This window comes from Delphinus delphis, chromosome 16 (genome assembly GCF_949987515.2).
Source record: "Delphinus delphis chromosome 16, mDelDel1.2, whole genome shotgun sequence".
Classification (NCBI taxonomy): Eukaryota; Metazoa; Chordata; class Mammalia; order Artiodactyla; family Delphinidae; genus Delphinus; species Delphinus delphis.
The window spans coordinates 19,347,314-19,371,219 of record NC_082698.1 but is presented as its reverse complement, the minus strand read 5'-3'; the positions used below and the strand labels follow the sequence as shown (position 1 = coordinate 19,371,219).

The window sequence follows — 23,906 nt, the reverse complement described above, 5'->3', positions numbered from 1 at the left end:
TCAATGTCCCGGAAATGCCTAACATCTCAGAGCTTTTGTAAAATAGAGACATTAAGGGAATTCCCTAGTTGTCCAGTGGTTGGGACTCAGCGCTTCCATTGTGGATGGGGCACGGATTCAATCCCTGGTTGGGGAGCTAGGATCCCGCAAGCCGCGTGGCCAAAAAAATAAAAATAAAAAATAAGATAGAGACATTTATAATGTCCACCTCACAGGATTGCCATGAGGATTTTTTTTCTTTTAAAGAAGTAAAGTGCCTAGCACAGTGCCAGATACCCAGTAAATGCTCAGTAGATGTTAGTTTACTATTATTGTTGTTGTAATTATTAGTATTATTATTATTACTCTTATAATCCACTTTCTCTCTTTTAAAGTAAAAAACATGGCTAGTTTTCACTATAAAGTAATATATGCCATAGATAGAAAAGTTAAAAAATACTGAAAAGTTGAAAGAAGAAAATGAAATCTCCTACCACCCACAGAAAACCACTGTCAACATTTTGCTGTTTCCTGCCAACCTGTTTTCTATGTATTGGTTTGGGTTCTTTCGTTCTTTCTTTTTTCCTTTCAAACAGCTGTGATCATCCTGTGTGTACAGTTGTGTATCCTACCTTATAGCCTCTGCACTTCCTCATGTTATTAAAGACTCTTTGTAATCATCATTCTTAGGAGCTGCAAAATATCCGGTGGAGTGGATAGACTCATTCCCCAAGTATTGTTTCCACTGTTTGGAGGCGTGGCGGCAAAGAGGGGTGGTATGCATTTACAAATTATGAGTGTTTTTTCAAAAACTGTTTCTGATTCTGGAATGCTTCTTTGGAATACCAACTGATGCTTAATTGACATCAATTAAGCAATTTGTTCAAGAAACTTTCAAGAGACTGTTTCCTAAAATTCCCACAAATCTGATGCAGGTCAGGGGACAGGACCCTACTGGATGCGTACCACATCATTGAATTTTTTTTTTTTCTTTTTGGCTGTGTTGGGTCTTCATTGCTCTGCGCGGGCTTTCTCTAGTTGTGGTGAGTGGGGGCTACTCTTCCTTGTGGTGCGTGGGCTTCTCATTGCGGTGGCTCCTCTTGTTGCGGAGCATGGGGTCTAGGTGCACGGGCTTCACTAGTTGTGTCACACGGGCTCAGTAGTTGTGGCTCAAGAGCTTAACTGTTCCATGGCATGTGGGAACTTCCCGGACCAGGGCTCGAACCCTTGTCCCCTGCAATTGGTAGGTGGACTCCCAACCACTGCGCCAGCAGGGAAGTCCCCTTCATTGAATTTTGACAGGGCATTTTCACTGCCACCAAGAGTATGAGTGCCACAGCCCCATAGTCACCTGGACAGGGCAGGCCTGCCCACTGCTTTCTCACGTTCCCAATATGCTCAACCACTGTTTAGACTGGGGTGGTTTATCTTGCCTGTGAAATTACCTGCCTTTAGTGTAGTAGGAAGTGCCCTGGCTCTTTCTTTTGGCAGCTTGGGACTTGGGGCGATTTTCTTACATCTCTCAACCTCTTCTGGAAAATGAAGAGAATCGTGTATAAATTCACTTAGACAGTGTTTCTTCCTTCTTCCTGGAGAGTTTCATATTCTTCCCTTCTTCACCTTACATCCCCCACGAACACACACCCCGACTCGGCCCCAGCCCCTTCCAGCCTCCTGGCACCTGCCGGTCCCAGGCTGAGCTCCAGGAAGTGGCTCCCGCCTACGGAGCACCCAGGGATCACGTGACCCGGCTCCCCACCAGGGGTGAGTAAAATGCCATAGGTGCTGATTATTTGGACTTCCTGGGCAGGGCCCGGCAACGGCCAGCAGTGGAGCTTTGGAAACAACAATAATTAGTATTTTGCAGAGTGTGATTCTGATTGCCTGGCCGAGGAGAGGGTCCCACCCTGAGCTGGGAGCTCCGTGGGAACTGCCCCGGCCACATTCCCCGGAAGCGCTTGCGCAATGGGCACCCGCGCCCAGCCGGCAGGGAATCCAAGGGTGCCGCGGGCAGGCAGAGGATGCGCCCCAGCCTACCTGGGTGCAAATACGCTCTGGCAATGCCCTGGTCACCGGTGTGGGAATGAAGTGACCGGAAAGGGTAACTGAGGAGGGCAAAGGGAAATGAAATCGTCCTTTCCCCTCCCAACCACACCTCCCGGCCTTCTGAAACACCATTAAAACCTAAAAGAAGCAGGGGGCTCAGAGCTATCCTTGCCCAACTCTCTCCTTTCATGCAGTTGGAAACTGAGGCCCAAGCAGAAGTGAGTTGGTCTACTTGAAGTTTCGATAAGAAATGACCAAATGAGACTGTCAGGAGCTTTCGGAAGCGCTGTCCACGACATTGTTAATTGCGTGCGATTTCAGTGGCTCAGAAAGGCTTTCCGACCCCCCAACTCCCCAACACCTGAAATTCCACTTCGCTTCTGTAAGGCTTTGATGCCCAGTAAAAGTTAAGCTTCCCCTGGCGGGGATCACTTTCCATGTCAGTAAGCAGTAGTTTCTGTTCCTTTTCTGAGAGCAGGTGTGATGGGGGAGGGACGGACATAAAACTTCACTGTGCCAGGAGGAGTCCTCTGATGACTTCCCAAATATGGTGTTTTCAGTTTTCAATACACTTGCAATGGCAATTTCCAGTCACCTTGGCAACAATGCTGTGAGGTGGGAGAACACTTAACTGTCATTCCCATTCATTAGATGAGCAAATGGAGGCCCTGAGGAGTTCAGTAACTTGCCCAAGGACACACAGTAAGTACCCAGACAGAGTTGAAATCCTGGCACTCAGCTGCTCCCCATAGCCAGTACAAGGGTGTGATGTTAGTATTTTTGTTGACTGGTTTATAGAAAAGCATTAAACAAGTCCTGGGGCTCAAGATTTGAGAGGACTTGGAGTAATATAGTGCAGAATGCCTGCCTTCTCTCGTTTGAGCCTCACTGACAGCCCTAGGCAAACATCATCCCATTTTCCAGAAGAAAAACCTAAGGCTCAGAGATTTACTAAATTCATTCAACTGTGAGGACCTCCAGGGCAACAAACTCGGTCATGTCTCTCTTTTTATGTCTGAGCCATAACTTTATCTATGAATGTTTATTGAGTGTTTGCAGAAAGAATCCTAAAACAGTCTGTGCATTTTACAGATGAGAAAACTGAGGTCTGCAGCATTAACAAATATGCCTGGGTCCCATAATTAGTGGCAGAGCCTGGACCTCAGAGTTCTCGATCCCCACTCTGGTGTCCTTTCCACTTCATTCATCCATTCATCCATTCATTCATCCAACTGTGAGAACTGAGCTGACACACCTCCAGGTACTGTGCTGGGCTGAGGATACAAACAGGACGGGGAATAGTGTGAGAAGAGTTGAGTACTTGCTTTGAGTACAAAAACCTAAGGGAGGGGTGGAGTGCCAAAAAATAATATTTTAATGCAATATTTTAAAAAAATCACGTGGCAATCTAAGGCCCATAGGCCTTCAGCCTATTTTTGTAAATAAAATTTTGTTAAGATTAAATCCCAGTCCCTGTTTTGAGGAGCCCACCAGTTTCATCAGGGCAGAGAAGCCCAAACGGAGTATTTATTTACTTCTACATGAATGTCCTCAGGAAGCAAGCAAGAGGTGAGGGGGAGTGCCGGGGCAGGGAAGGAAATGTGCAGAAGTCTAGCTGTACTCCAGCTGGGGTTATTAGGGGGAATGACAGCAAAGTTCTTTGGTGTAGTAGAGACAAGGTGACGAGGCAGGGGAAGGAGTGGTAGGTAAGCAGGTCTCAGAGATTAAGGAGAGGACAGAGTAACGCAGGGCCCACCAGGCTGAGAACGTCCTCTAAGGATTTTGGACCTTACATCACAGGCTGACACTGAAACAGGAGAATAAGACACAAACCAGAGGGGGCAAATCTTCCCTCAGAAATACGTTCACACCACAATGAATATGTTTGGCTGGCTGTCCCTAGATGTACCTGGGGTATTTGCCCCCCTCTAGTCCTTGTCTGCCATCCTGGGGCTCTGTGGCCTCATCTGTGCCTGGACCTCTCCTAAGGGCAGAAGATGCCCGCAAGCTGCTACTGCCTCAAGTGAGCTGCTAGAAGCCAGGGAACACCTTGGAAGAATGGGAGCCGCCATGGAATTCTCCTCACTTGCTGAGAATATTAGAAATGCATATTTAAAGATATTCCATGTGAATCAGAAGAGAGCCTGGCATAAAATAAATACTCAAAAAATGATGCCTGTTAGTTTATGTTTATTATAAAAGTATTTTAAACAATTTTTAAAGTTATGATGTGAAAGACCCATGTTTGAAGGATGTTGTCCTTCATGTGTTTGTCCTTCCTCATGTTTATGTTGATTATTGATGGTTGCAAGATGTATCTGCTAGATCAGGCTGTCGGCTAATAGCTGAGAGGGCAGGGTGTTTGGGAGGGACTAGAATCCTGGGGAAGGTTTAATGCCAGAGGACTTCCTGGAGGGGGTGGCTGGGCAGAGAGTTTTAAAGGAATTGATGAGAAGATGGCTGAAAGCATGCTGAATGACATGGCATCTGAAAGATGGAACAATTTTGCCTACCTTCTCTGAGAATTAACTGATATCATATACATTAAATGGTTGGCATGTAACAAGAACCCAGTTAGTGGTGGATGATGAACGGGGGTGAGGAGAGAACGAGGGAAAGGGGCTGCAAAGCAGGAGACCTCGGTTCTAGGCACACCTGTGCCTCTGGTTAGCAATGTGAGACTTTGGGTACATCACTGGCCCTCTTGACACCTCAGATTTCTTTTCTTTAAAATGGATTATTGAGGTTAAGATTTCCACCTCTGAGAGTCCCTGATTATAATAAATACTAAATAATAACAGCTATTGTTTATTACCACCTACCATATACCAAGCACTTTTCTAAGTGATAAACATCTCATTTGATTTTCACAACAAAGCTGTTAGTGGACTCCATTATTATTCCCATTATATTGATAAGGAAATAGAGGCTCAGAGAATTAAAGTAACCTGTACAAATGGTAGCTTTAGTAAATAGGGTCTCTGACTCCAGGAAAGCAGAGAGATGCTGCCTCCTGGGAGCTGTCCCCTCTACGGAGAAGCATTTTCCCACATAGCTGGGACTGGTGCTGGCTGTGACTCCCTGGAGACACCGATGCTACAGGAAGGAGTCTGCCCTCCTTCCCGGCCTCACTGCCCAGTTTCTGCGGCAGCACTGGCCCATAACTTGAACATCCAGCCACCCACCCTCCCACCCACACTCCCACCTCAGCACTGACTTTCCCCAAAAGCTGTGTCACTCCCACCAGATGACAGGAAAAAGTTCTGTGGTTGAATCACAGTGACCACTTCCTGTTTCGTTCAGGGTCCCCTGTGCTCCAGAGCCCTGTTTAGTAATAAGAGCCATGATACGTATGACCCCCAGCTGCCAGGGAGGCTTAGTCACCCCTTCCTGTGCCCTTATCCTACCAGGTTGAGAGGCACCAGCTCTCGACTTCAGCCCTATTCCACAACCTTGCTATGGAAAGCCTGGCGGGAGACCCTGGTTGTCCTGGGGCTGGGTAAGGAGGGTAAAGAACGAGGACCCCATCCCTCCAGACCTGTGATGTAAGGCTGACGGGGACAGGTAGGCGGATGTTCAAGCCTTAGCCATGAAGCAAGGAGTAGTCACTGACCCTATGGGTGCCTCCTGGGCACCCACTCAGGGGATATTGTTGTCTCCAAGCACAGGGGTCAGGACGCTGAGTGGAAAGACAAACACAAACGAGGTTGTGTGTGCTGGGGGAAACCCCAATCCTCTCCCAGTCACACAGAAAGGGCTTCCTGGAGGTTGACAAACTGCAAGGAACGTTGAGTGTGAGAGCGGAAGAAGTCACCAAATATTTGAAAGGCTGTCTGGTGGGGGACAATTCCTCCGGGTAAATGCCGAGAGCAGGATCCAGGAATATTGTTTAAGATCTTTCGAAGTCTTAAGCCTCTAATGATCATATTTCTTGCCCACCCTCCTCCCGGAGGTAATATAAAATCAAGCAATCTAATTCCTAAAGACAAGTATAAGGATGTCTAATAAGGTTCTGATTTTTCTCACAATGACCACTTTAGTGTTTTCGTTTCTTTTGTTTTCTTTTTTTAAATAGTATCAAATATCAATGTCCCTTGAAAATTTGTTTATGCTTTCAGATGCCTCCACTTTCTGATCCTGTCAGCCCGGTTTGGTCTGCCTGTTGGATGGGTGTCACTGGGCCACATGTGTTGTCTAATATAGGGAAGATCTTTCTCACCACTTGTGTTGTGTGACCACTGAGTGGGCTGCCCAGGGAAGGAGTGCCTGGTCCTTGATGTGTTCCCACCCCCACGAGGTCAGAAGTCCCCAGGATGGGGATGTGTTGTGTGGGAACGGGAGTCAGGAAAGGGGGTGGCTCATCCTCTCAAGTCCCTTCCAGTCTGGTGATGCAGGGGTGGGAATTCCAAGCACTTCGGAAAGTAAGCGTTCCTCAGGCCCGCTCCAGGCTAGGGGTCACCAGCTGTGGGGATGGCCTCCGGGGTCCTGTTGGGGATTTTGAGGAGAAGAATTTCCCTTCCCCCAGGGAAGGCAAGCTTAGCCCCACCTTGGAGGCTTTGGGACCAGCCCTGCAGGTACATCTGGAAAACCAGCCACTGCCACAAGATGGTGCCAGTGGTGGATGGGCCAGGACCAAACGGGCGGGACTAAGGGGCATCTGGGCCACTAACCCAAGCAGTCTGTGTTTAGTCCTGTTTACACAAATGCTGCCCCCAGCTCCTCTGCTTGACAAGAGCTCCTTGAAAGTCACAGCTGCCTTATTGGTCCTTGTATACCTGGTACCAGCCCCCAGTTAAATTAATTGAACGAATAGAGTCAGGAGAAGTGGGGTGGCATATTTCTTTTAGGCAGTACATAAATGCACATTCTATAGACAATAAATAGAATGCTTTCTGATTGTTTAGTGACTTTCCAAAAGGATACACAGTAAACTGGCCATGGCATTTGCCCCTGGAAGGGGAGACCAAGGGACGAGGTCTGGGGGTAGGAGGGAGACTCTCAGTCACTTAGTGTCATTTTTATCATGTGCATTTATTATTTACATAAACTAACATAAAAATGCTGGCTTAAAAATTTTCCAAAGTGCTTTCAGCAACGACAGCAGGTGATTTAAGAAGTAGAATGGAAGTACTGGATTTTGCAAGTGCGTGACACTCCCTAGAAGGGGCTCTCAACTTTTACTCAACTTTATTGACTTTCAGTTTACAGTTTTCACCACACTGCAGTGTTTATTGTCCAGGATAGAGCTCATTAAACACATCGGGTTAAAGGCGGGCTTGTGGTGAGGGCAGCAAGCACACTTTCCCCAAGAGAGGAGTCAGAATAAGGTACCTCAAACGACAGTCACCAAGATGACCAAGAGTTACTGGCAAAAGATTACCTTGAAGTCATGTTGTTTTTAAAGAAAGTGAGTTAAAATACTTCTTTGTTAAATCAGTTATTCCAGACAAGCTACAGAGTAGATTTCATTGACACCAAGAAGTTTGCAACCATCCATGAAAAAGAGGGGATTTCCACTTCAAGGATCAATGCTGGGCCACAGAGCTCTTCCTTGACCTCCTGCTGACTCCAAGGTGAAACCCGCATTTCCTCCCATCATCTGTGTAAACACTGGACACCTTGACCTTGGAGAATTGCTCAAACTCTCTGGGACTGAATTCCACAACAGCCAACTGGAAATTAAAATTCCTATACTCTGTTCTGTGCTCTGATTGTGATGCTAACAGGGTGAATCTATACATGTTTAAAATGCATAGAACTGGACTTCCCTGGTGGCACAGTGGTTAAGAATCTGCCTGCCAATGAAGAGGACACGGGTTCAAGCCCTGGTTCGGGAAGATCCCACATGCCGCAGAGCAACTAAGCCTGTGAGCCACAACTACTGAGCCTGTGCTCTAGAGCCATCAAGCCACAACTTCTGAGCCCGCGTGCCACAACTACTGAAGCCTGTGTGCCTAGAGCCTGTGTTCCGCAACAAGAGAAGCCACCGCGATGAGAAGCCTGCGCACCGCAACAAAGAGGAGCCCCAGCTCACTGCAACTAGGGAAAGCCCGCGTGCAGCAACGAAGACCCAACACAGCCATAAATCAATCAATAAATAAATTTATAAAAAATAAAAGAAATAAAATGCATAGAACTGTATATCAGCAGAATCAACTTTACTGAGCAATAATTTTAAAACAAAAAAGAAATTTTTAATCCTATGCTTTAAGTAAGACGCTCCTTACATGGCATCCTTTTTACCTGTTTATTCTCTCTGGCATCCAGTGCAAGGTCTAGTTCACGGTACACATTCAACAAGTTGTATATTTGTCGAATGAATGAATATTGGAAAGAGGAGAATGCTGATGGCAGGCAGGTGCTCAATTGTTGTTTGTTCCTGCAACCTTCCCTTTAGTCATTTCAGATAATAGGACACAGTGCAGGTTTCCAGAAAATACTAACCGCTTGATCAGTTCTCGGCCACTTGGGCAATGTTTGACCCAAGGGGAGAGGAAAGGCAGCTGCTGGCACGGAGAGTGACCTCGGTGGTTTCCTGTGGCCATGGATACATTCTATATCGACCAAGTGACTTCTTCCTGCCAAGCACGTGGTGTGGATACGGAATCAATTTAGGCACATCTCTCTCCTTGGTCAACTCACATGACGGAAACCGAGCATTTATCTCAATGCCCTTGGGTTAACATACGCTGGGGAATCACCCAGCTTCTAGTCTCTACAGAAGTCACAGCTTATTTCAAATGACCCCCTGGGAATTAGACTGAAGGAGATTGGGCAGGAAACCAGCCAGGGTAGCCAGAGCCTGCCAGCGTGGACCCTGGGACTTGACCCCCCTGTTCCCCCAGCCCTAATAAGCTCTGGAGGGACCAATTTATTCTAAGTAATAACAAGAGTGGGAATAATGAAATAGGAAATTAATGTATTAGTTTATCAGGCCATTCCTGAGTCCAGCAGCAGCAGTATTGTTCTTTGCTACAGGATAAGGCAAGCCGAGGTTACTATATGAGCAGAAGGTTGCTCAGAACATAGAAAGAGCACAGAGGGACCTGGCAACTCTTTACAAGGAAGCAAGTGATGTCGTAGAAAGAAGGTGGCCTTAGAGTCTGAAGCAATTGGTTTGAAATCATAGGTCCAGCACTTATGAACTGTATGATCTTGAGCAAGTTACTTAAAGTCTCTGTGTCAGTTTCTCTGTAAGTAAAATGGGCACAATAACACCTAACTCATACTGCTTTAAAGTGTAAATGAGATAACATACAGGAAGATCCAGGTACAAACTAGATATCATCCAGTGGTCACTTTCTTTTAATTATTTTTTATAGATAACTTTCATTTGCAAAGGTAACACGTGCTAATTATTGAATATGGAAAATATGCAACAAGCCAGAAGGAAAAAATCAAAACCTCTCCATCATCGAGAGGGAACTGTTGGTAGTATTTTAGTATTTGTCCTTCCAGGCTTTTTGTGTATTATAATTTTTTTAAAACAAAGATGAGATCCTATGCCCACTCCATCTTCCAACCTGCTCTTTTCACCTATGAGTGTGTATTAACATCATCTCATGTCTTTAACTGGTCTTCTACAGCATCATTTAAAAAAAAATGTCTGGCGTAGTGTCCTACCAGATAGTCATATCATCATTTATTCAACCAATCCCATATTGTTGAGTATTTTCACCATTATAAACAATGCTGAAATGAACATGTTAGCAGTTGAACATCTTTATTACTCCCCTATGATGAATTTCCTAAAGGAGAATTGTTGGTCCATACTTACAAACAGGCTTCCAAAAACTTCATGTCAGTTTGTGTTCCCAACCTATCAAGTCCAGCAGTGTCCCCTATCTTGATTGCCGACAGCCCTGCTTTTCTCTCCAGCAGCGGTAGCCTGATCACTTTCTCTTCTTCGTTCTAAGGATTTTTCTGTCCAAATACATAAATTTGGTCTCCCAGCCTCACAAGGCCTCTTCTACCTTGTCTAGTTCTGGAGATACAAACTCTGACTATTGTCTCCTGCCAGTTTTCCATCACAGCCACCAAGTCTTGCTTCACAGAGGACCGCTGATAATTAGTTAGATGACTGCTTATTTGCTATTGACTACATTTCCCAAATCTCATCAGCCTTGTTCACAAATCTCATCTAGGGTGAGTTATTTCCTTAAAAGTTTTCCACAGATAGCTAATATCACTCATTTTCTGTGGACACTTCTGAGAGTGAGGCTCTGGCTTTCTCTCCAAAGCCAGGAGTTGGGGAGGCAGACATTTTATCAGAGCTGAAAGTAGCTAATTTGGTTCCTGGGACAAACAACAGGAAGTGAAGGCTCAGATCAATGGAAGGGCCTCCGTGGGGAAGGGGCATGGGGGAAGCAGAGGTCCCATTTCACACGCTGTCCTTGGCTTGTTGGCCCACATCAATCCAACCGCTGCTTCTGATGCCACGTCTGCCCCTCTGACTGCCTCCTTCTTTCCCTTAGGGACTCTCTTGAGATTACCCTGGACCCACCCACCAGGATAATCTCCCAACTCAAAATCCTTAATTTAATCACATCAGCAAAGTTCCTTTTGCCATGTAAGGCTATATAATCATAGGTTCTGGGATCAGGACTTGGACGTATTTGGGGGTCATTATTCTGTCTACCTCACCTGGGCAAGCCATTTTCTCTCTCTGGCCTGAGTTTTCTCATCTGCAAACTGTGAGTCTTTGATGAAAAGCTCTCCAGATTCCTTCCAGGTTTGGCTCCCGGGAATATTTTGAAATGTGAAATGTAGGGTGGCTGAGGTATAGAAACTGCACTGAATTTCTCCTGGGTTTCCCTATTTCTTCCTCTAGGACTCCACCCTCTCCCCTAAGTTCTACTGATGTCATTTTTGCTTATGCTCCTATTGATTGAAAAAGCCCACAGAGTGTGTTTACTATGTTCCAGGCTCTGTTCTAACCACTTTGCAGCTATGAAACCATTTAACCTTCATAGCAACACCATGAACGAAGTGCAGTGGTAATCCCTATTTTATAGAGGCACAGAGAGGTTAAGTAACTTGCACAAGATCCCAGAGTGGCAGGCTGAGGTCAAACCTCGGCTGTCTGACTGTAGATTCTGTACTCTTTTTTTTTTTTTCGGTACGTGGGCCTCTCACTGTTGTGGCCTCTCCCGTTGCGGAGCACAGTCTCCGGACGTGCAGGCTCCGGACGCGCAGGCTCAGCGGCCATGGCTCACGGACCCAGCCGCTCTGTGGCATGTGGGATCCTCCCAGACTGGGGCACGAACCCGTGTCCCCTGCATCGGCAGGCGGACTCTCAACCACTGTGCCACCAGGGAAGCCCCAGATTCTGTACTCTTAACTGCTGATGACCGAGCCTCTCAAAGCCCTTGACCCACAGTTATGTAGCCATTGTTTAAGTCCTCTACACTGTGAGCAACTCAAGAGGAGGAGCCTTGTCTAATTCTGTGACTCCCAGCTCTGATAACACCCTGGCACACAAAACAACAACAACAACAAAAAAAATGACTGATTGAATGAATGAACATGGGCGTGACTACTTATCTACCTGAGAGTCTCCTACAGATCAGAGCCATGTTTGAAGGACATGAAAATAAACATTTATGGGACACTTCAAAAGAGAGCATGATCCTCACACCAGCTTTGGGTGGTAGGTAGTGTTATTAACGTCATTTTACAGACAAGTTAAATGCAACAGAAAGAGGATAAGTCACTTGCCCAAGGTCAGCAACTGGATTTGACTTGAGACCAGTTTGACTTCCACATTTGCATCATGAAGGTCAGCATGAACTCCCTGAGGCCTACATTTTTAAAGTTAGGACCTAGTATGACTCTGGACAACGGAAGAGCAGGAAGGAAGCAAAGGAACATTTTATTGGGCAACTATTATGTGCCAGGCCCTTGTGCCAGGTGCTTTACATAATATATACCATTTAGTCCTCAGAATTATTGTCCTTATTGTCCTTATTGTCCCATTTCACAGATGAGGAAACTGAAGCTTACAGAAATTAAGTGACCTTCCTCAAGTCCATTGGTAGAGCCAGGATTCAAAACCAGGTCTGTCTAACTCCAAAATTCATGATCTTTCCACTATCACTAGGCTGCTGGGCCTCAGTTCTCTCATCTGTAGAATGGAGTTGGATGAGACGATCTCTGAGCTCCAGCTCAGCTTATTTTTTAAAGCCAGCACTCACTGTGTGCTTACCCTATGCCAGGCAGTGTGCTAAGAACTTCACTTATGTGATTCCATCCTCACAACACCTTCTGATGTGCTACTCTTATTATTATTTCCACTTTCAAGTGGGGAAACCAGGGCTCAGACATAATGTCTGAAGTTACACAGCTACCACGAGGTCCAGCCTGAGTTCTAACTGCAGCTTGTCTGATTCTTAAGTCAAACTCTTACCCATCCACTATACTGCCTCCAGCAGTCCCAGACAGTCTTTAAAGTGAGAACATCGTGTGTTCCTACACGAATCGGAACAAGGCTGGAGTAGGTGTGGCATGAGTTCCTCAATGCATGGGCCCCTCTTCCTTTGGATTTCAAAGACTCACTTCAGTGAAGTTCTGTTAAAGTCAAAAGGTGACATGCTTCCATGGACAGTTGGCCAAGGCTGAGTCCAGCCCTGGCACCTCAAAGGCTTGGCTGTTTTCTCTAATCTTGTTATCAAGGCAACTCTGGATCACACTATGGTCCTATAGTTATTCTCTCTTTTTCTTTCTTGCGTTCCCACCTTTGCAAGAGAACACTTGAGAGACAGCAGCTCCAAGTGGCCCACTTGTCACCGATTGAAGGAGATGCTGACTTGAAATAAAAACAGTTGCCAGGACCTTCAAGGCCCCAAACATAAAAAGCTATATTCTCTAAACACCTTGAGAGTAGAAGCTCATTCACAGCTGTACCCGGAGCCTTACAAGGTGCTGGAAACAAGGTGATACTCAGCAAATGTTGAATGAACTAATTAGTGAAAGCAATTCCCTAAAGAAGTCAGCTAGGAAACTGGAATAGAGAGATGGGCTAAGATTTGTAGTGACAGTTAGAATAAAAGTAAGTGTATGTATGTGTGTGTCCCCCAGAGCAACAGCTCAGTAACACCTGTGATGTGCAGCCTGTGTCCCTCTACTTCTCCACGTCTTATGAACTGGAACTGTCAATATAGATGGTTTCAGCCCACCCAGGCTTCAGGCCTGAGGAATGAATCAACCTCTCTCTCTCTCTCTCTCTCTCTCTCTCTCTCCCCTGCACGTGCATGCACTCTAAAATACACATAATATAAAACAACATCTTGCAAAACTCTTTCTTTACCCTTGTGTTGTCTCATTTTTACCTACTATCTTGGATTTTAGCTATAAACACATAGACACTGGGTTTCGAGCTCTTCATCGAGTCTTAGTGTGTTACAGTACAGTATTGGTACCAATAAACGTTCGCTGGGTAATTGATCTTGCTCTGTTTTATTTTTTCTCCGTACTTCAATCTCTTAGTTAAAGAGCAATTTTGGCTTTATGATACGCCCAACACTTATAAGTACTTCTTGACTGCCCTCTAGTGGGAAAGATGAAAAAGTGACACTCAGAACAATGTTCATCTTTCCTACTGGAATAAAATTGGCCCTTTTTTCCTAACTTACTGGACTTCACATCACTCAAAATTGTAATCAACGGCTTCCCTGGTGGCGCAGTGGTTGAGAGTCTGCCTACCGATGGAGCGGACACGGGCTCGTGACCCGGTCCGGGAAGATCTCACATGCCGCGGAGCAGCTGGGCCCGTGAGCCATGGCCGCTGAGCCTGCGCGTCCAGAGCCTGTGCTCCGCAACGGGAGAGGCCACAGCAGTGAGAGGCCCGCGTACCGCAAAAAAAAAAAAAAAAAAAGTCAATAAAAAATAAAAAACTAGATAAATTACGTTTAAAAACAAACATATAAAATAAAAACCTAATTGTTACTATCAGATTCAATAGACAATATTACGTTTCAATAAACATAATCAGAGCAAACATAACAAAGGAAAAAGTAAAACAATTGCAAAGTCTGTATGTGTTGTTCATTAAATGTGCATGTAATAACCGATTAATATAGACAATTGCTATTATGCGAATAACTTTTTTGTCATTCTTCAGTCATAACTAAAGAAAAATTATAAGTACGATATGTTTCCCCACTTGGAATGAACATTATTTATATCAATATTGTGTTTTTAATGGACAAATACACATGCTTATGGCTTGTTAGTCTATCTAATGCAGGCAGAATGGAATATAATGCTATTCACAAGGTACAATGTCTGTTGAAACTGTTTCTAAATTTTGTTTTAATAAGAGCTCTAGTGGAGAAACCAGTATTACAGAGGTTTGTTAATGGGAATGGAAGAAGAAATTTTAAAGCCATTCCAGGAAGCTCAAGATTTTCATCTTTCACTTTTACCCAAAGTGAAGCAAATGATTCTGATTTTCAAAATCCATCTTCAATTCTCAATCCATTGCCATTTCCACCAATTTATCCTGTAAGGTTATAAAGCTGAATCAAATTATCTTTCGATTAAAGCAAAGGTTTCTGGATCTGTAAATTTCCTATCATGGATCTTCTTTTGATGGAAATACAATTTAAACAATTCTGTGAAATCTGTAAGACATTTGGCCATAACACCTCCCCGATGTGCAATATCAAGATCATCCCCTACTTTACTGATAATTGCTGTTAAATTATGGAGCATGTTATAACAGTCTATGGAAACTCTGTTCTTCCAAGCCTCTCAATTTTATTTTTGCTCTTCGATCCCATCTGCCATTGAAAATCATATTGCAGTCTTTCGTTGCTTAGAAGTAGTAAGATCATCAAAAATGCCAAAAATATTACACAAATAAACTAGTCTGTCATCCAAACCACATATTTAAAAGGTGGGGACCTTATGTAGGTGCGTTTTTCACTTGCTAGGAACACTGAAAGTTTGTTTCATATTCAGACATTGTTAATAGAACTTTCCCCTTCAATAAGCATGGAATCTCATGCCTCATATCATACGCAATAATAGGTGTTTCCATGTTATCAACTTCCATGTTGTCACATAATAAAGAGAAGAAAATCTCAAACTTAATACATCAGCTTTTGCATAATTCACATTTTTTTACTACGTAACTAGACACTGTAAATTTTTTTCATTGCAAAGCTTTCTTGATGAGGGAAGCCATGTGCTGATTTACATACTCATGCAAGCTCTTTAACTTGGGTAATAACTACAGAATGTTTTTCTGTCAACGCAGCTGCACCATTCGAGCATATTCCTACACAAATTTAAACTCAAACCACATTCCTTAACAGTGTAATCCTTCACAGTTTTATGTAGTTCAGAGCTAGTTGTGTTGTCATCAATGAGGCTGAAAAAAAATTCTTCCTCATATCTCTACAATGTTCAAATTGCATATACATATTTCAAATTAATTGTCATGTTAGCAGTATGTGTGCATTCAACAATTTGCAATGAAAAGAAATAAAAATACTTTGCTACCTGTATTTGTTTTGTGAGTTAATCTGCCATGTCATTAGCTAGCTGCTGAATTTGTCCAGCTATGAAGAATGATATTTGACCTACCTTCTTTGCCACAAATCCACCCATAACTTCCAAGATTTTTGATACAGTTTTGCACTATTTTTTTTTAATTTTAGCATCCCAAAGTCCTACTTTATTAGACACAATTAACAATGTTTATATGGGAAATTTTGAACCTCTGCTTCTATCAATTTTTAAAAATTCAATAGTCTTGCAAAGTATTCTTTAAGTTTTAAACTTATTCTTTTGTTTTCTTTGTAAATGCTACCTAAATTTGATGACTTTTTATTTTTTATTTATTTATTTATACAATTTTTAAAGGTTACACTCTATTTATATTATTACAAAATATTGGCTATAGTCCCCATGTTGTACGATACACCCTTGTAGCCTATCTTACACCCAATACCCCCCACCACCCCACCCCTATATTGCCCCTTCCCCATTTCCCCAATGGTAACCACTAGTTTGTTCTCTATATCTATGTCTTCTTCTTTTTGTTATATTCACTAGTTTGTTGTATTTTTTAGATTCCACACATATCATGCATAATTTGTCTTTGTCTGTCTGACATTTCACTTAGCATAATGCCCTCCAAGTCCATGCACATGGCTGCAAATGGTAAAATTTCATTCTTTTTTATGGCTGAGTAGTACTCCATTTTATATATATTTTTATATATATATATATATATATATATATAATACATCTTTAGCCATTCATTTGTTGATGGACATTGAGGTTGCTTCTATGTCTTGGCTATTGTAAATAATGCTGCTATGAACGTTGGGGTGCATGAATCTTTTTGAATTAGTGTTTTTGGTGATTTTTTGGGGGGGGCTATATAGCCAGGAATGGAATTGCTGGGTCATATGGTAGTTCTATTTTTAGTTTTTTGAGAAACATCCATACTGTTTTCCACAGTGGCTGCACCAATTTACACTCCCACCAACAGTGCTGGAAGGTTCCCTTTTCTCTGCATCCTTGCCAACATTTGTTATTTGTTTTCTTTTTGATGATAGCCATTCTGACAGGTGTGATGTGGTATCTCATTGTGGTTTTGATTTGCATTTCCCTGATTAGTGATGTTGAGCATCTTTTCATGTGCCTGTTGGCCATTTGCATTTCCTCTTTGGAAAAATGTCTATTCAGTTCTTCTGCCCAGTTTTTAATCAGGTTATTTGTATTTTGATATTGTGTTGTATGAGCTGTTTATATATGTTGGATATTAATCCCTTATTGGTCATACAATTTGCAAATATTTTCTCCCATTCAGTAGGTTGTCTTTTCATTTTGTCAATGTTTTCCTTTGCTGTGCAAAGCTTTTAAGTTACATTAGGTCCTACTTATTTCTGCTTTTATTTCCCTTACTTTAGGAGATGGATCAAAAAAAGAATATTGTTGTGATTTATGTCAAAGAGTGTCCTGCTTATGTTTTCCTCTAGGAGTTTTATAGTACCTGGTCTTACATTTAGGTCTTTAATCCATTTTGAGTTTATTATTGTATACAGTGTTGGAGAATTTCTAATTTCATTCTTTTACATGTAGCTGTCCAGTTTTCCCGGCACTACTTATTGAAGAGACTGTCTTTTCTCCATTGAAAATTCTTGCCTCCTTTGTTGTAGATTAATTGACCATAAGTGCGTGAGTTTATTTCTGGGCTCTCTATCCTGTTTCACTGATCTATGTGGATGACTTTCTTTATTAGTTTCATTTGCTAGTACATCTCTGAAGATAACATACCACAGTTTTAGTGGTTTAGTATCAGTTATGTCCACAAAAGTGAGCTTAACACATGAAGACTTATACTTTCAAGTAAAACTAAGACAAATTCTTTTGGTTTTAATTTCTTCAGAATCACTTTCACAGTCATCATTTGTTTTATTACTGCTGCTGTTGTGTGTTAGGAAAAGTATGTCTTTTCTTGATTAAAAGAAGTCAAGTGAAGAGTGTTTTGACAACTGTAAGTTATAGTTAAATATTATTATGAAAATTTGCCTTCCTAATTTAGCTAATATCTACAAATTTTAAACATACGTTTACAAAAAAGTTATAGTTAATAAGTAAAAAATAACAAATTATACAAAGACCTAAATGCTTTTATTTTCTCAGATTTTTGTATGCATTTGGTTTACAGTTGACCAACTAACCCTTAAAATATCACACATGGTAATATTTTCTTAGTATACATACAGCTCTCAATACACCTAACTCATGGACAGCATGAAACAAGTTCCCTGATCATGCACTGGACGTCAAATTGCATGAGGGTTTCTAAACACCTGCTCTTCATCCTGTACTGCTCTCCTCATGTGCTGCAACAAGCAGTTCGTGGGCTGCAGGGAACTGAGTATTGACCAGAAGACCTAAGTGAGTTGCCCAAAGTCCACTGGTGAGTAAGTAGTGAACCACCTTTCTCCTAGTCTAATGCCCTCTTCATTTCCCTCTCTAAGGAAATGAACAATTTCTTCACCCATTAAATGGTTTTTGAGAGGATTGGATGAGCTTTATCCATGAAGTGTCTGCAGAGAGTCTGCAGGAGAGTAGATGCTATGACTATGACTATCAACTCACTGTGTGAGGGAGACTGGTATCTCACCAACCAGATTCTTAACCCTCACTCTCTTCCTCAGGACAAAGTCATGCGGGGAGGGGTCAGTTCATTGGCACCGCTCAATCAGCACAGATACCCACCAATGCTCTCTTTCCCAGTCCTTTCCTGTTTGAGAAGGAGCTTCCATTTGAGATCTTTATCTTCAGTTCTCCATATGACACAAGCCTAGGAATGGTGTCCTCAGGAGCTGTGCAGTGCAGTCTACATGGTCGTACTTGGCGGCATTGTCTAGAACAGCCAGGACCAAGCCCTGGCACTGGGACACAGTCTCCTTCCGGGTAATAGATTCACCGGCTTTCCTCCCAGGGAAGTCATTGTGGTGACTATAAAACCAGCTTAGATAACATACTCAAGATCCCAATGACGGTCCTCTACTCCTTTCACAAATCAACAGAAGGTAACTGTGACTTCAGACATGATCTGCAAAGAGCAGAGATTTTATTTTGTGACTTCCGATTCTTTAGCCCAATAGGTACCTGTAGTTGATGTTTACTTGGATGTCTGGTCCAGGACTGGTGGCACTTGATTAGTTTCCTTCTCTGGGATGTATAAAAATACGGGATGAAGGCAAACCTAGTGCCCTGGGCAACAAGAGGCAAGGTCAGCTAGGTATAAACTTCAAAGTGCTTAAGCATATCTTCCTTCCTTTTTTGCAGAACCATGATTGTCACATTTTGTAGTGAATGAATGAATGAGTGAAAAACAATCAACACCTGAATGTATAAGTCACAATGTAATTCCAAGGGACTGCATGATACACCTTGAAGCAGCCAATAGTCTGACCTTTAAGGAGTGTGAAATGCAGGTGGGCCAAAAGCATGGGGAAACATTCAAAGGCAACAGAAGAGTGGTGATCATTTTGAAATGCATAGACATATCGGATCACTATGTTGTACAGCTGGAACTAAATAGTGTTGTAGGTCAATTATACTTCAACTGAAAAAAAAAAAAAAGGCCGGTTGCAGAGAAACGCACACACACACAATGGAGAAGAAAATTCTGCAACATGCTCCAACATGGATGAACCTTGAAGTCTTTATTCTAAGTGAAATAAGCCAGTCACAAAAAGACAAACACTGTATGATTCCACTTGTATGAGTTGTCTAGAGTGGTGAAATTCATAGAGAAAGAAGGTAGAGTGGTTGCCAGGGGCTGGGGGAGAGGGAAATGGAGAGTTATTGTTTAATGGGTAAAGTTTCAGTTTTGCAAGAGGAAAGAGTCCTGGAGATGGATGGTGGTGATGGTTGCACAACAATGTGAATGTGCTTAATATCATTGAACTGTACACTTAAAAATGGTCAAGATATGTAAAATCTATGTTATGTGTATTTTGCCACAGCTAAATGTGTCTTCTCCATATTTTAGCCTACACAATACCCTTCAATTATGAGGACTCCTTTTAAACGTCAAAAAGTTTCATGGGCCCTGTCTTCACCTTCTAGCTGTTCATTCTTCATGCATTCAACAAAAGGCATTATTTCAAACCCTGATAGAGAATAGAACGACCAAAAACTACTATAACATTTATAATCCTTTTGAAGGGATGTGTATATTTCATTTATTACAATAGCATCTATTGAAAACAATGATGCTAACAGAGAAAGAAATATTTTTTTTAATGTATGAGAAGGTGCTAAACCTTCCTCAAAGAAATGAAAATGCAAACAAAAAGACATTAAAATATCATTTTACATATTTCAGATTGGCAAAGATGAAAAAGTTTGATAACACTTGGATTGGGGGAATCATTAACTTATCAAATTATTATTGATCACCTATTATGAGTCTATGCTGGACACTGAGTAATTGGCAGTTAACAAAGTAAACAAAAATTCCTTCTTTCCAGGAGCATACATTCCAATATGGGCACCGGGGTATACAGTAAATGAAAATGGAAAAGAGAAGAAAAGAGAAACAGAGAGGGACAGAGAGAGAGTGTGTCATATAAGGAGTCCTCTAAAGAAATATAAAGCAGTGTAAAGTATGGTAAGTGACCAAAGGGTACTGTTACTTTAGATAACGTGATCAAAGAAGACTTTGCTGATAAGGTGACACTTGTGTAAAGGCCTAAATGAAGTGGGGGGTAAGTCTTGGGGATGTCTGGTAGAAGTGTTTTCCAGGTAGTGTGGAGTGGTCAGGTGACTCCTTTCACAGATATCAATTATAAAAATTGGACTAGGGAATTCCCTGGCCATCCAGCAGTTAGGACTCCGTGCATTCACTGCTGAGGGCTTAGGTTTGATCCCTGGTTGGGGAATTAAGATTCCACAAGCCATGCAGCATGGCCAAAACCAAAAACAAACAAACAAAAAAAACTGGACTAAAAGTTAGGCAATAGTTTCTTAGATATGGCAACAAAACCACAAGCAACCAAAGAAAAAATAGATCTATCAGGTGACATTAACGTTTAAAACTTCCGTACTTCAAAGGACATTATCAAGAAAGTAAAAAGACAATGCACAGAAAAGGGAGAAAGTATTTGTTAATCATGTATTTGATAAGGGTCTAGTATCCAGGATATATAAAGAACTCTTACAATGCAACTGGGTCCTCTCTTTGGGTCTCAACATGCTGAAATCAAGGTGTCAGCCAGGTTGCAATTTCATCTCAACCTCAGGGGCCTCTTCCAAGCTCACTGGTTTGGGGCATAATTCAGTTACTTGCAGTTGTAAGACTGAGGCCCTCAGTTCCCAGAGGCTACCTGTTATTCTCTGCCATATGGCCTTCTCCACAGCTTAAAAGACCAGCAGGGGAGCATCTCTGGCTTGGAATCTCTCTGACTTGACTTCCTTTCTGATGCCCTCTTTTGAAGGGCTCATCTGATTAGGTCAGGCCCATCCAAGATCATCTTTTTCAAAAAATTAACTCAAAATTGCCTGATTAGGGATCTGAATTACATCTGCAAAATCCCCTCAAGTCCCGTTGCCATATATGGTAATCTAATCCCTGGAGTGATGTCCCATCGTATCCACAAGTCCCATCTACACCCAAGGGGAGGAGATTATACAGGGCATGTACACCAGGGGACAGAAATCTTATAAATCTGCCTGAAGGTGAGGGAGAAAGTCAGATAGATATGTGAGGGAAGAGAAATGCAGGCATCAGGAAGGGCAAGTGCAAAAGTCCTGAGGTAGGGGATACCTGGTACACTTAAATGCGGCTAGAACAGAGAGGGGCGGTAGCAGGAGAGGAGATCAGAGAGGCAAAAATGGGCTAGTTTTTTTTTGGAAACTTCTAGGACTTTTATCCCCCCAGAATGTTTTTATGAAAATTTTCAAATACAAAAAAGTTTAAAAATTTTTACAATGAAATCCATATACCTTCCACTCAACTTTCCCATTAATGTTTTAACTACACTTATTTCATCACATCTGTCCATCTGTCTACACAGCTAATTTTGGGGGGGTAAATTTCCAAGTAAGTTGCAGACAACAATACACCTCCCCCTAAATACTTCAGCATTCATTATCATTACCTAGAATTCTATATTTAGTATGTTCTTTCTTCTGATGTAAAATGAAGATACAATTAAATGCAAAATTCTTAAGTGAATAGTCATGGAATTTTGATACATGCAGAAACCTTGGAACCAAAATTCCTATAAAGATATAATTACCATAACCTTTCCCCAAATTCCCTTACGTTCCTTCTCATTTCCCCTGGAACCTCCCCTAAGTAATCATTACTTTTTCGATTTTTTTTCCCACCATAGATTTGCTTCACCTGTTCTAGAACCTCCTATACATAGAGGTATGCAGTATGTATTCATGTAGATAGGACTTCTTTCACTCAGTTTAATATTGTTGGGATTCATCAATGGTCATTGCATGTATCAGTAATTCATTTCTTTTTGTTGTCAATATATATACCTCAGTTTATTGATTGAGTCATCTGTTGATATACAAATCATGTTGGACTTACGTTTTCATCTTAGGCAAAATACCTATGGATGGACTTGCTAGGTCCTAGGGTAGATGTATATCTAGTTTTATAAGAAAGAAACTCCGTATCCGGCCGCTGCCACGAGAGAAGCTGCCGTCAAGTCCGCGCATCTGCAACGGATGGTCGTGCGGAACTGCTCCAGCTTCTTGATAGAGAGGAGCAGCAGACGTACAGCACTGAACCCAATAACCTGAAGGCCCGCAATTCCTTTCGCTACAACGGGCTCATTCACCGCAAGACTGTGGGCGTGGAGCCGGCGGCGGACGGCAAAGGGGTCGTGGTGGTCATGAAGCGAGGATCCGGCCAGCGAAAGGCAGCCACTTCCTTCGTGCGGACCACCATCAACAAGAACGCCCGGGCCACCCTCAGCAGCATCCCGCACGTGATCCGAAAGAACATACGGATTTGCGTATGGCCGTCACCCGCAGAGCCAGCGCTATCCTGCGCAGCCCGAAGCCTGTGATGGTGAAGAGAAAGCGGACCCGCCCCACGAAGAGCTCCTGACAGATCTATCCCCTTCCCTGATGCAATAAAGCTGTCAGCTGACTGGCCTCAAAAAGAAAAAAAAAAAAGAGAAACTTTTTGCAAACTGGTTCTACCACTTACTTTACATTTCTATCATGAATGTATGAGTTTCAGTTCCTCTAAGACCTCGCTCTAATACCTTTAGTGTTATCAGTATTTTTAATTTTAGTCATTCTGATGCGTGTATAATGGTATAAAAACAAATCTTAAGTGTGCTGAGTTTTAAAATGATCAGAGATTTCAGGGTCTTGAGAATTGTCTCTTTGGGAAGGTGCCAAACAAACAGCTGAAGTCTGTATGTTGAAAAGTATAAAATATGAAGTTGCTTTTGAGAAAGTTGATTGAATGAGGTTTTGTTTGTTCTTTAGCCAGAAAAACAGATGATACAATGTCTGCATTAAATGATTTTTAAATCAATAATTCTTTTTTTCCATCTGACTTTCAACCTGGAAAAAGAAATTTAACTTTGGGCTACAGGCCAAAAATTTGGGAAAAAAATCTTGGTCCTGAGGTTAGGGTCTTTAAATCTTGCCTATAGCAAAAACTCTGGTTCTAGAAAAGGTGCGGGGAGGAGGTAAACCTCCCTCTTCTTAGTAAATAACTCATTTTTGCATTGTGTTGCTTCTTCCCCCCACCAAAAACCCTTATACTGTTTGGCGATTTTGCATTAAATAACTTTTAAATTGTAGAACATTTTAAAATACCAATTACATTGGAAATTTTATCATCTTATTGGTTAAAGAATGTAATTTTGTGCTTAACTCTGTAGTGATAGTTATTACAGAATGCAAAATCGAGAATTTGGAAGAGGGCATATTTGATTCCAAGCCAGAATTTGAATTTCTGCGCTAACCTAAATAGCTAAAGTTTTGAGTAAAGATGAGATAAACATGAGATTTCAATAGCATATTTGAAATTATAATGTATTTTAATTATATATACATATATAATTTTATATATACATATCACTGGTGACTTTTATGGAATGGTTCTACAATGACCCAGATAATTTGTACATTATATAAATCTGCACATGACCTAAATCTGGGTATGGTTGTGTGTGGGTTTTTAAAATTAATTTATTTAATTTATTTATTTTTGGCTGCGTTGGGTCTTCATTGTGCATGGGCTTTCTCTAGTTGCAACCAGCTGGGCTACTCTTTGTTGCGGTGCGCGGGCTTCTCATTGCCGTGGCTTCTCTTGTTGCTGAGCACGGGCTCTAGGTGTGCAGGCTTCAGTAGCTGTGGCACGTGGG

General features: G+C 42.2%; 1 pseudogene; it reads left to right on the top strand.

The window, feature by feature from the left end:
- The first annotated feature begins 18,544 nt into the window (after positions 1 to 18,544).
- LOC132439768 (large ribosomal subunit protein eL28-like) lies at positions 18,545 to 22,630 on the top strand (annotated as a pseudogene).
- The last annotated feature ends 1,276 nt before the right edge of the window (positions 22,631 to 23,906 follow it).